A 13,771-nucleotide genomic window follows, 5' to 3' on the forward strand; every position below is an offset into this window, starting at 1 on the left:
TTCCCCCTCTTTAACTTCTTGTTTTATGTTTGGATTATATGTGCTGGTCCGTGGGCTTGAACTCAGGGCCCTGGTGTTGTCCTTGAATTTGTTTTTTTCTTGCTCAAGGTTAGTGCCACTTGAGCCACAGCTCCATATTTGGCTTTTTGGTGGTTAATTGGAGATAAGTGTCTCACAGGCTTTCCTGCCCAAACTGGCTTTGTGATCTTCAATCTCAGCTTCCTGAGTAGCTAGGATTACAATTTGGAGTCACTACTTTGCCCCTCCCTCTCCCCCTTCAATTCTTCCTCCTCCTCCCCCCCCCCCACTCATCCTCCCCTCCTCCTCTTTTTGTCCTGTTAGATAGGGACTTTTCTCAAAGCACTCAGCAGATTAAACCCAATTCATAAGGCCAGAGGGAACAATGAATCTAGCAACCTGGACATATGCAATCATGAGAAAAGAAAAATAGGATATTTGTGGACATGGTCTATGCTTTTCATATTAGCTTCAGTCCTGTTTGTTGGACAAATGCTCAATTCACTTCCTTCCTTCCTTCCTTCCTTCCTTCCTTCCTTCCTTCCTTCCTTCCTTCCTTCCTTCCTTCCTTCCTTCCTTCCTTCCTTCCTCTCTCCCTTTAATTATTTTTCTTTTTTGTCAAGTGTCAGAAGCTTAGAACAATGGTGCTACTGGATTTGGGCACCATTGCTGCCAGGAATTAGGTCTGATTTAGGACTTGTCATTAAGGTTTGTTTTTTTTTTGTCCGTCCTGGGTCTTGAATTCTGGGCACTGTCCCTGAGCTCTTCAGCTCAAGGCTAGTGGTCTGCCACTTGAGCAACAGTGCCACTTCCAGTTTCCTAGTGGTTAATTGGAGGTAAGAGTCTCAAGGACTTTCCTGCCTGGGCTGGCTTTGAACCGTGATCCTCAGATTTCAGGCTACTGAATAGCTAGGATTACAAGTGTGAGCCACCCGCACCCTGCTGTGGTCAGTACATTTCTGTAGACTTTTTTTTTGGCAGTCTCAAAGGTCTTGTTTACTATTTAAGGTTCTTGCCTACAAGCTACACTTGTATTTTTTTTAACTTTTAAAAAACTTTATTGTCAAGGTGATATACAGAGGGGTTACAGTTATATAAGTTAGGTAGTGATTACATTTCTTGTCTTTTATTTTGTTATAGACACAGCTTGGACTGAGTTTTTCAGAAGGCTTTCTGCTTTCAGCAGGTTTCTACTATCATGCCTGCCCATTGAAATCTAATCCATAAATTCTTTCCATCTAGGCCTTGAAACTAGTTTGTCAGCATTGTTTTTCTTGTTAAAAAAATCTCTTGTTATTAGAGTTCTTGATTCTATCCATTCTAACTGGGGTGAGGTGGTATCTCAATGTTGTTTTCATTTGCATTTATTTTATGGCTAGAAAGGTTGAGCATTTCTTCATGTGTCTATTGGCCATCCTTCTTTCCTCTTCAGAGAAGTTTCTCTTTAAGTCTTTAGCCAACTTTTTTATCAGGCAATTGTTTCTTTGAGGATTTGTTGATGGGGATTTAATTTTTTGAGTTCCAGGTATATTTTAGATATGAGACCCTTGTCTGTTGTATGGCTAGTGAAGATCTTCTCCCAATCAGTGGGCTTTCTATTGATCTTGCTAGCTATGTCATTTGCCATGCAGAAGCTCTGCAATTTCATGCAATCCCATTTGTCCAACCTTTCTTTAATTTCTTGTGTTTCTGGGTCTCTATTAAGAAAATTTCGCCCTGTGCCAAAGAGACCTAGGGTTTCTCCTATTCCGTCCTGTGATATTTTCAGGGTGTCTGCTTTGTCTCTGAGGTCTTTGATGCATTTGAAGATGATTCTGGTGCAGGTTGATATATAAGGATCTAGCTTTAGTTTACTACAATTGATTAACCAATTTTGCCAGCACCATTTACTGAAGAGGCTGATGCTGGAGGGGATGCGGACAGAAGGGAACCCTACTGCATTGTTGATGGGAGTGTAAACTTGTTCAACCACTTTGGAAAGTAGTATGGAAGTTCCTCAAAAGACTCCACATAGAGCTCCCCTATGACTCATCAACCCCACTTTTGGGCATTTACCCAAATAATCACAAACAAGACCATACTAAAGCTACCAGCACAACTATGTTTATTGCAGCATTATTTACCATAGCTAAGATATGGAAGCAACCCAGTTGACCCTCAGTAGATGAATGGATCAAGAAAATGTGGTATATATACACAATGGACTTCTATGCCTCCATCAGAAAGAATGACATTGCCCCATTTGTTAGGAAATGGAAAGACTTAGAAAAATTATATTAAGTGAAGTAAGCCAGGCCCAAAGAAACATTGGTCCCATGGTTTCCTTTATTTGCAATAGCTAGTATATGTTGAGACACACAGAAAAGGTCAGATAAGTTGATTTTAGGAAAATGAACCCCAAGATAAGGACTCAAATGGTTTTTCATTCTTGCTATTGTTTCTTAACATGTTTGTAAGATGATTTCTTTTTGCTTTGTATGTTCCTCCCCCACAGTATAACCCCTGTTTTCACTGTATTTGATGTTGGTATAATTTGTGGAAGGGGAAGGGAAAAAACAAATTGTTTAACTAGGGATACAGGTGGACCCATTGCAACAATGAGATATACAAGACACTATGTTGAAAAACAAACTTTATAACTTTGGCATTCGTGGGAGAGAGGGGGGAGATGGGAAGGGATGGTAAGAGAAACAAAGGAGGAGACAACAATGCTTGATAAGAAATGTACTCATTACCTTGCTCATGTAATTGTAACTCTTCTGTAGGGTATTTTCACAATTAAAAATCTCTTTTAATATGGAAATAATTAGAGGAGTTTCTCCTTTCTGATATTGGACTCCAGAAGACAAGGATGTTGTACTCATGCTGTAAAAGAGTGACAGAAAACGATAAAATTAGTAAATCATGGAGACACAATTTAACATTAAATGAATTTTGAGAAAACATAACTCCACTTTGCAATGTCTAGAATATTTTTTGTCATTTAATGTACATGTTTTAATATCCTATAATCCTTGTTCTTCTTGCTTGAGGAAGTTATTCTTATTTTTGCTCATGTAAGAGAGAAATTATTTTTAATTTTTGATATTTTTATGAAAATGATTTTTTCAACTTCACACTCTCCTTTAGCTCACTTTTTCACTCAAGGTTGGTACCCTACAACTTGAGCCATGCTTCCATTTCCAGGTTTTTGCAAGTTAAATGAAGAAAAGACTCTCAAGGATTTGTCTGATAGAGCTGATTCAAAACCTTGATTCTTAGATCTCAGCCACATGAGTAGCTAGAATTTTAGCTGTGTACCTAAGAATTCATTTTATTTCTTATTTTTATTATCTTTTAAAGGGTTTTCAACAAATCAATTGATATGTACAGTGTATAGTGATCAGTGTCACTTCTGTCCTTCTGGCCCCATCTACCCCAACCTCATCCAGTCCCTCATTTTCCATTTCTATTTTCACATAAGAGCATTGATTATTATATCTGATTCTTGTAACTGTAGTTACCAGCCATTTCCTTTTCAATTTGTCACACCCTTCCTCTTATCTCAGTACCCTCAAACAAGGCATGATTAAGCTACCTGATTTATTTTGCTTGTGTGTTAATTGTTCAAAGGCATTATACCATGGCAACCTGTTCTTGCATGTAACGTGTTAGTCACGCCAATCATGTATATAGTTATATGGCCCTGTATGTTTTCATATACATTTATATTTTAGATCTAATGTCCGCAGATAAGAGAAAGCATGCACCTTTTATCTCTCTTTACCTGACTTAATTTACTCTATATAATTTTTCCAAGTCCATCCTCTTTTCTACCAATGACATATTATTCTTCCTGATGGATGAATAAAATTCTTTTGTATATATGCATATATTCTTCCCTTGGTACAGAACTATCCTACAATCTAGTAATACCGCTTTTTACATTTATCTAAAACATTGAAAATCAACATTATTTTAAAATAATTATGTTACTCTTCTTTTTCATTTTTAAGATCAGTTTTTTATACGATTTATGCCTAAGTAATCAAGATTACTTGATTAACCCTATCAATGTTACCTCATGCAGATTCTGAGTGCTGTTATGGTATTCCAAAGTGAATTTTGTTTATCAGACAGTTAATTTCAATAGCTAAAAATTATCTCTTGACTAATAGTCTAAAGTTGATTTGTCCTTGCCTGTATCAGATTTGAATGTATGTCTTTAGTGTAGAAATTAACCAGATATTTACATACAGATTTGGTGATTCTCCATCTCTGTCAATCTCCCTTCCAAGATCCTCTTTACACTTTCCAAAACTTTGGTCTCTGGTTCCTCAGTGCAGAAACATATGTTTAAGTACATGTTTTAGTTAGTACACACAGTTATCAGCTCCATGTTTTCTCAGCACAGATGAAAAGTCACACAGATGCTTGTCTCAGCTGAGTGCCTGCCTCATCTAGAGTTGAGAGTTGGTGCCTTCATAGAATGTGTTCTCGTGTGTGTGTGTGTGTGTGTGTGTGTGTGTGTGTGTGTGTGTGTGTGTGTGTGTGTGTGTGTGTGTGTGTGTTAGTACTGGGGCTTGAACTCAGGGCCTGGGCACAGTCCTTGAGCGCTTTGAGCTTCTTTAGCTCAAGGCTAGTGTTCTACCACTTGAGCCACAGTGTTACTTCTGGATTTTTCTGAATAACTAATTGGAAATAAGGGTCTCATGGACTTTCCTGCCCAGCTGGCTTTGAACTGCAATCCACAGATCTCAGCCTCCTGAGTATCTAGGAACAAAGGTGTGAAATACCAGTGTTTGGATGGAATGTGTCCTCTTTTGTATACTACTGGTGGCATCAAGATGATTGTTTATGTTTATATTTTGTCAGAAGTAAAGAGTTGTTATCTATGGAAGACTAGATATAGTAGGAACTTCATCTATCATATCAAAAATAAAACATCTGTGATGTCCAAACCATATTTCCAAAGTTTATTGCTCATATGAGGTCTTAAATAATAGTTCTTAATAAGCACTCACTCATGTGACAATTTAGCATCTCTTCTTTTCCCTGGTAATTCTGTTCACCTCCAGAAAAATAGAGAAGAAACTGTTTGAGGTACCATATTCACTGTGTCTCACAAGTTAATAGGCATAAACCATTTCCCCTCTCCCATTGAATGTAATTTATTGGGAGCTTGAGAAAGATTGTGTAGCTTTGTGGGGAAAAAGAGAAAGTGAGTTTTGTAATCAGCTTGGAGCCTCTGACACATGGAGTTTTAATCATTATGGCTTTTTTGAATAATTACTTCAAATTATATCTTCAGAAGAAATTTTAGTATCTTTGAAATGTCTTTCTTCAATATCCATTAAGGATTCCCTGAATTGAAAATAACATCTTCTCATTAGATTCATCTCATCGCATTGTCTGAAATCTCCTTCCTTCGAAATACTATTTGTGTTGGGATATGATAGCATACACATCTGACATTTGTGCATTCATTTAAAAATATTATAAAATTCTTCCTATAGCCAAGATTTACGAGAACCAGTCAGTATTACAGAAAATCTCTGTATGATCATTAACTCAGGAAAGAAATAACCAAATCACTTCAGCCAAATTGCTCTCATTGTACAATTTGCTTTGCATATTTCATATTTTAGTATATGAAGTTATGATTCATTTTTATTTATAACTGATAAGATTACCTTTCACTAAATTCCTTTCATAAATTTGAAGAATGATCACCTGACAAATAAGACAGACTAACAAGATAGAGCCCACTAGCTTCTTAGTATGAATCTAAAGAGCACTTCCCGTTTCGGAATATAAAGCTAAAGATAAAAAGGTAAGAATAAGAAACCTCATACTGATGCCTGTCTTTTTAAAATGAAATGACAGTGGCTTTATTTCTGAGGCAGGTGAGTTGGTGTCTCTTTGAGTAATCGACCTACTGGATTGTTTCCTGTTATATGCTCTTGTTCTCATCTTTAAAATTGGAGTGTTTTTATTTCTATTCAGAGAGATGGAGAGTGATGGTACTTTTGGATCTTTTCACCTCTACTTCCCCGAAGTAGGTCTGCAGTGCTCAGGGAGGTGAGTTGGAGGTCAATGATTCTGTCACTTTCTCTCTAGAGAAAGAAAGAAGCTATTTGCCTATGTCATGGGTTTCTTTTCTTTGCTGTAGTATGCTGACCACTGTGAGCATAGTGGTTGGAAAAAACTAGAAAAAGAGTGGTAATTGTAACTCACCTTCTTTTGTTTCTCCTTTGTTCCTCAACTATCTAACAGTTTGCTTTAGGGAAAATTGACTCACACAAAGCTGAGAAAGAAAATGAATCATTCTGCAGGGCCTTTCTTTGGGGTTCTGGACATGAAAAACAGAACTAAGAAAACACGGGGCGGGGAACAATATTCAACAATAAATGTACTAATTATCTTCCTTATGTAGCAACAACCACTTCAACATCACTTTTACAATAAGATAAAATAAAGAAATATGTAAGGCACCTAAAACTACTGATTATAATACTTTCTATAAATTGGTAATAAATTGACCATATTTCCAGTTAATCTGATAGAGGATACATATCCAGGTTTAAGGCATCTTGGAGAGAGATGACAGTTTCAGACTTTCCATTTTTACTATGCACATGATGCTGAACAGTTTTCTTTTTGAGTCTCTGGTCATCTTTCTCCAGCTTTCAAGAGCCTATTTTTGATACACATTGTCACAATGTGTTTTGAATTACCATATGCTAATTCAGAGCAAGGCCACCTCTATTACCTCTGGTTTGTGGTCAGGTAGATGTGGTTGGTCATGGTTTGGATGTGAAATGTCCACAAAATGATGCTTGTTTGAAGATGCGGTCCAATGTAGCAGTGTTCAGAAACAATTTGGATTTGACTTTTTTTCAGGTGTTTTGTTCCAGTTGGGAAATGTTGACTCATAGAGGGATGAGTCAACATATGAACAAAAACCTTAATACTACTTTCATGTATACCTCCACGTAGATACATAGAGTAGAGTTTCCCTAGGATACCTGGTTAATTGTACAGAACCACGGTGATCAGGCACAGGCTTCACAAAGTAAGATACTCATGTCTCCAAGCAGTTAGATACATTAGTACCAACAGATCAGGGGAATCATTACTTGCACGCCTAAGTTGCTTTTTCAATAGTTTTGTCTTAAGGACATAGCTGTAGAGCATATTTGAACTCATGGGGAAATCTGTTGGGAGGTACTTGGGAGATATTTCCATTTCTTCATTTGTAATAGGATCGAGTACTGCCAGAAGGATACAAATAGTTTTAAATGTTTCACACAAAATTATCCATTGTACTTTCAATTATTCAGCATTCCACTTCATATTCATTGTCTATACATTACAGGCATAATATTTTAGAAAGTACACATTTTAATGATCATAATCATATAAACTGAAAATGTATATGCGGTAAGATTGGAATAGTGCCTAGAGTCTTGTTCATAATACAATGTTTTTAGTTATTTCATTTTCATCCAATGGCACAAGAATATTTGCAGACTCTTGCAATTTTGATGACACTGAGATACTCACATTATTAGATAAATGACATTGAATTGACCAGAGAAGACATTTATTGGAAATTATATTCCAATGTTAATTTTCTTCCTTATGACATTTTCATTTCTTAAACGATTTTCTTTGTAAAGTTAAAGACTTCTTTTTGTTGTGTTTAATGTGTATTGTGTTAAAAGAACTCTTAGGAGTGAACAAGATTAGATTCCCTTTCTTTTTAAATGCATATTTGAGATTGTAAGCTTCTTTCTAAGAGAAAGAAATGAAATAATTGTTCCATCTCAAACTCTGGCTATTCTGATACATTATGCTCATCCTAAGAAGGCTGTCTATCATTAACATATGAATATAATATATATCTTTTGGAATTGCAATCATATGAATTGATTTGGAACAAGAAATGATAATGGAAGTGATGGAATATTTAAAAGAACTCCATCACTTAATTCTTTTCTTCTTTATTTTTCCAGATGGTGCCTATATTTGTCAGTCTGAATCTATGAGAGAGAAAATCTCTGGATAGTATATTAAAGGCATATGGAATTACAGAAATTTCATCATAGCCAGACAGAAACATAGATAGGTAGATAGATAAATAGACAGACAGACAGATAAGCAGATAGAAAATACTGGCTCTGGTTCCAGGATTTTTGATTTTTAACATCCTAGAACATATGTCACTAAGAAAGTGAGGTATTTTAGGCACTTTCATCTGAAACTCAGAATAAACATCAATTATATCTCCTTTAAATATGGTATATATGGGCTAATTAACATTGCAATTTTAACATTGGCCCATATTGATGTGTTTAGCATTTTATAAATAAAATATCATTCACTTGCTATTTGTGACATGCTATCTCAGCTATTTGGGAATACAGTTCATTTTTCTGTTCCTGCTTCTATTATCTTTACAAAGTTTCTATATGGTTGATTCTAAATTTAACTAGTAGGGTAAAACATAGGCATGTATTTGTGTAAAAATATTCCCTAGGTATAATTTGGAATGTCACTGAAGAACAAAATACCAAGCCAGTGGCTTACATTGGAGGATGAGATCTAAGGATAATAATTTAAATCCAACCTAGGCAGACAAATCTGAGGCTTTTATTTCCCAATTAATGAGTTGGAACTTGGAACTAGAGTTGTATAGCTCAATGGCACATAAGCAATTGTGATGTTCTGAGTACAAATGCCAGTAACATGAATACACACACACACACACACACACACACACACACACACACACACACACACACACACACACACACACACACACACGGAGGAATAAAATACCAATGATAAAGGCCTGATTTTAACAAGTAGAATTTGATTTTTGTTTACTTACTTAGGAATAACTGAGGTTAGAGCTCTACAAAGAAGCTTCGAAGAAATTCCAGTGCATTAATGATTGAAATATAACATACTTTGAAAGAACTACCCAAGACTCAGGATTGTATGATTTGGAGTGGAGAATGGATTTTTTTTTACGGATGCCATTGAAATAATCAAGAAAAATGTTGATATGGTTTGACTGCTTATAAAGTAATTTTTTTTACTAATGGTAAACTCATCATAAAATTAAAATCTAATTTATGAAATAGCAAAATTTCCAAGATTTATAATAAACTTTGTCTTTTCTATGTACTTGTAGAAACTAGAATCAGTAAGGAAAAGATACATCTCTAGATCTACCTGAAAAAGTGATGCAGCTTGCTGTATTTTGTCACAATAGCCAAGAGCTCTCAAGTCTTTATTGTTTAACACATTACATTTGAACTTAGGTCTCTGTGGCTGGATGCGGGTCTAGTCTTGGTCATTTCTTCCAGAACTCAGACTGAAGAAGTTGCTTTCCTTTGGGATGTGTCATGTTGTCTCAGAAAAAAAATAGGAAAACATTGGTAGAAGCATGCTATAGCTCTTCATAAACTTCTGCTCATATTTTAAATATATGATGTTTGTTTAAATGATAAGTGCTGGGCAATTTTAATATTCAGATCTTAATTCAGCTTTGCATCAGGCCTTGAAAAAAATCACACAAGAAAGGATTATGATATTCCTCATGCATAGGAGAGAAGCAAACATTTGGGACTGATAAAATAATTTTATAATCAGTGATACCAACAATTCATAAAAGCATAAATAAGAAACTTCTAACAGATGCATGTTAAATCCAAGTAGTAGAGGATAGAGATGATATAAATCTTGCTATAGATAGGAAAATAAATTCTCTTAGCATCTCAGATGATGATTTGACATTTAACATCATGAATTTTCTTGACAGTATCCTTTTTTTTAATCAAAAATTACAGGTATAAGTAAAATACAAAAATACTGCAAGGATATGTATCACAGCACAGCATAGTTTATAAAACCCTGATACCTTACAAATGTTGCATAGAATTATTGAGAAGAACTATCACATTTCCCATATACAATAGTACTAAAATACCAGCAAAAATTGCAGTCTGAAATACGGTTTATGATGTGGGTATAATCTTCCTCTGTTTTGTGAAGTTGGTGGGAGACAAGGCTTCACCACGCAATGCTCACAGCTCTGGTGACTTCTGCTTGTTGAAACAGTGGAGGGATTTTTGTTGGAACTAGTTAGAATTATTCTATTGTATGATTAACAGACATCAAATGTAATTTAATTCAATTGGAAAAAAAATTCAAGTATGTGAATTTTAGTCAACCTTGCTCACCCAGAACACAATATTTTGTCATTGTGTTCAAATTTCCAGGGAAGATGAGTTAAAAACAGCCATCAAAAAGCTGGTCACCCTAGATAGCACTTACAGAACTTTGTGAAGTAGAGCTTTTTATAGGCATTACACACACACACACACACACACACACACACACACACACACACACACCATTCACCTTTTCTATGTCAGGGCCTTCAGTGTCCTATAATTTAAAACTCTAAAAATACTCAGTGGTAGAATATTGATTTCCTCTCTAATTTCTGCTCAGACTTCACCGGGATGCCTGGGAAGGCTTCTATCTCGAGAAGATCAACACTGGACCACATCTGTGCTTTGTTCTTTCGTAAAGAAACACACTGTGTTGTTAAGCTTTCACTTCAGGTAGCTTTGGCTTTTTCTTAGCTTTCACATAATTACAGTTCATCAAAGGAAGACCATCACTTTACTTCCAGAGCAGCTAATGAGAAAATACCAAAGTTGTTTCATGGTTTTCTAATAAGGTGAAATACATATGAAAAAAATGCAGAAACATGTTTTATTTATTCCTCAATAAATTAGCATGGAAAACAAACTGAGCAGTATTTATGAATTTGTCAACTTTCATCTGAATGGTTGGTTGAAGTGGGGGTAAAGATGTTGAAGTGGTGACACAGATCAAGATGCATTATGCATGATGACTGCTTTGTTGAATTGCAAAACATTCAGTATATAACCTGATATTAAGTAAATGAAGAGGTGACTTGGGGTGGGGGCGAGAATGTTGGAAGGGATGACTGATCAAGATCTACTGTGTTCATAAACTGCATTGGTGAATGGCAACTCCTTGATACAACTACTTAACGGTAATACAAATATTTGTTTTCTTTAAGTCTTTAGCCCACTTATTTATTGGGCAGTTGTTTCTTTGAAGATTTGTTTTTGGGGGATTTAATTTTTAAGTTCCAGGTATATTTTAGATATGAGACCCTTGTCTGTTGTATGGCTAGTGAAGATCTTCTCCCAATCTATGGTCTTTCTATTGATCTTGCGAGCTATGTCCTTTGCCATGTAGAGGAGAAACTTCTCTGAAGAAGAAAGAAGGATGGCCAATAGACATATGAAGAAATGCTCAACCTCTCTAGCCATAAAAGAAATGCAAATCAAAACAACATTGAGATTCCACCTCACCCCAGTTAGAAATCTAATAACAACAGATGCTGAAGGGGATTTGGACAGAAGGGAACCCTACTGCATTGTTGATGGGAGTGTAAACTTGTTCAACCACTTTGGAAAGTAGTATGGAGGTTCCTCAAAAGACCCCACATAGAGCTCCTCTATTACCCAGAAATCCCACTTTTGGGCATTTACCCAAATGATCACAAACAAGACCATACTAAAGCTACCAGCACAACTATGTTTATTGCAGCATTATTTACCATAGCTAAGATATGGAACCAACCCAGATACTCCTCAGTAGATGAATGGATCAAGAAAATGTAGTACATACACACAATGGCATTCTATGCTTCCATCAGAAAGAATGACATTGCCCCATTTGTTAGGAAATGGAAAGACTTGGAAAAAATTTTAATTAAGTGAAGTAAGCCAGGCCTAAAGAAACATAGGTCCTATGGTTTCCCTTATTTGCAGTAACTAGTATATGTCTGAGTCAAGCAGAAAAGGTCAGATAAATTGATGTTAGTGGAATGAACCCCAAGACAAGTATTCAATTTTTTTTTCCTTTCATGCAATTGTTTCTATCATATTTATAAGATGATTTCTATGTTGCTTCATATGTCCCTCCTGCTCAGTATAACCTATACTTTCACTGATTTTGATGTTGGTATAATTTGTGGAGGGGAAGGGAAAAAAACAAATCGTTTAACTAGGGATACAGGTGGACCCATTGCAACAATGAGATGTACAAGTTGTAATGTCGAAAATCGAAGTTAACAACTTTGGTAGGGGGAGTGGGGGGAGGATCGAGTGGGGGGAGGGGCGGAGTTTGGGAAGGGATGGGAAGGGGAAACAAGGAGGAGGCAACAATGATTGATAAGAAATTTACTTGTTACCTTGCCCATGTAATTGTAAATCCTCTGTATGGTATTCTCACAATAAAAATAAATAAATAATAATAAAAAATATTTGTTTTCAAAAAGAATCTACATTCTTTTCAACTCACTTAACTCACTTATTTTAACCCATTTACATAGATGATAAATGTTTATTAAACAGATATTGTATAGATGCTATATCCTGGACATTGTTCTATTTACCACAAATTCCTTATAAATTAGATTTTTGCCTCACTTAACAGTAACAAAATTCCTATGTGCAAATTTTTAAATTTGAAATTATATTAACTGATTTTATTTAAATAATAGTCTCAATTCTTATTAATTACTTCACTTACTTTTTCGCACCAGGGAACTTTAAACTTAGAGAGTCAGTCACACTAGCTAGCCAGATGCCCTACTGCCAAACCAGGCCTGCAGCCCTGTTTTTGTACTAGTCATTTTGAGATAGGTCTTGCTTTTTACCAGGAGTACTTGAATTGAGATCCTACTATTTTATGTTACCCCACATAGCTGAAAAAACAGACTTGTATCACTATGCCCAGCTTCTTCTATTGAAATGGGTTCTTGTGATTTTCTCTGCTGAGGATGGCCTAGAACTCTGACCCTCTCAATCTCAGCCTTCCAAATAGCTGCATGACAACTACATGCCATTGTGTCCAGCTTTGTTTTGAGAAGGCGGGTGAGAGTGGAAGTCTCACAAACTTCTCTTTTGGGTATTCAAGCCATAACTTCCTGATTTCAGATTCTCAGGTACTAGGGATTATAGATATTACCACTAGGATACTGCTTCTGCCTAATTTCTCATTTTTAACTGAAAAAAACATGCATCTTATTTATTCAGTATTAAAATAAACACTTTTTAAAGTAATTTAAATTAGCTTACCTTAACTAGACTTTCAAAATGACATATTTGCAAATGATTGGCATTAAATGCAAGATGCAAATAGGGAAACATTCAAAACATTACATATCTATTTCTTTTTGAGGAGGAAGTGAAATAAGCTTATAATTTGGAAGGTAAAACTGAATTATTAAAAACACACCTTCTGAAGTAAAAACTTTTGAGACTTTAAAAATATTTATGCTTCTTTTCAGAAAATAAATTAAAAAACCTTTTTAAGGCGTGGTATGGTGAAGCATGGCTGTAATCTCTGATACTTAAGAGACAAATAGGAAAGATTGCAATTCAATGCAAGCCCAGGCAAAAAATTTAGTAAAACACCCTCTCAACCAATAAGTATATGGTGGAATATGCTTATATTACCACCTTGTATGGATTGTCTGTCTTATTCCTAAATATTTGTACATATACCTGGAAAACAGTGTCCTAACATAGACCATTTATAGGGGACAAAATACTTCTCATATCTATAAATGCTATGGAAGAATAATCAGGAAAATTAAAAAGCCATAGGACTAGAAACAATGTAGTTAGATAGTTTCAGACATCCTGAAAGT

This window comes from Dipodomys merriami, unplaced genomic scaffold (assembly GCF_024711535.1).
Source record: "Dipodomys merriami isolate MVZ:Mamm:240054 unplaced genomic scaffold, mDipMer1.0.p SCAF_6, whole genome shotgun sequence".
Classification (NCBI taxonomy): Eukaryota; Metazoa; Chordata; class Mammalia; order Rodentia; family Heteromyidae; genus Dipodomys; species Dipodomys merriami.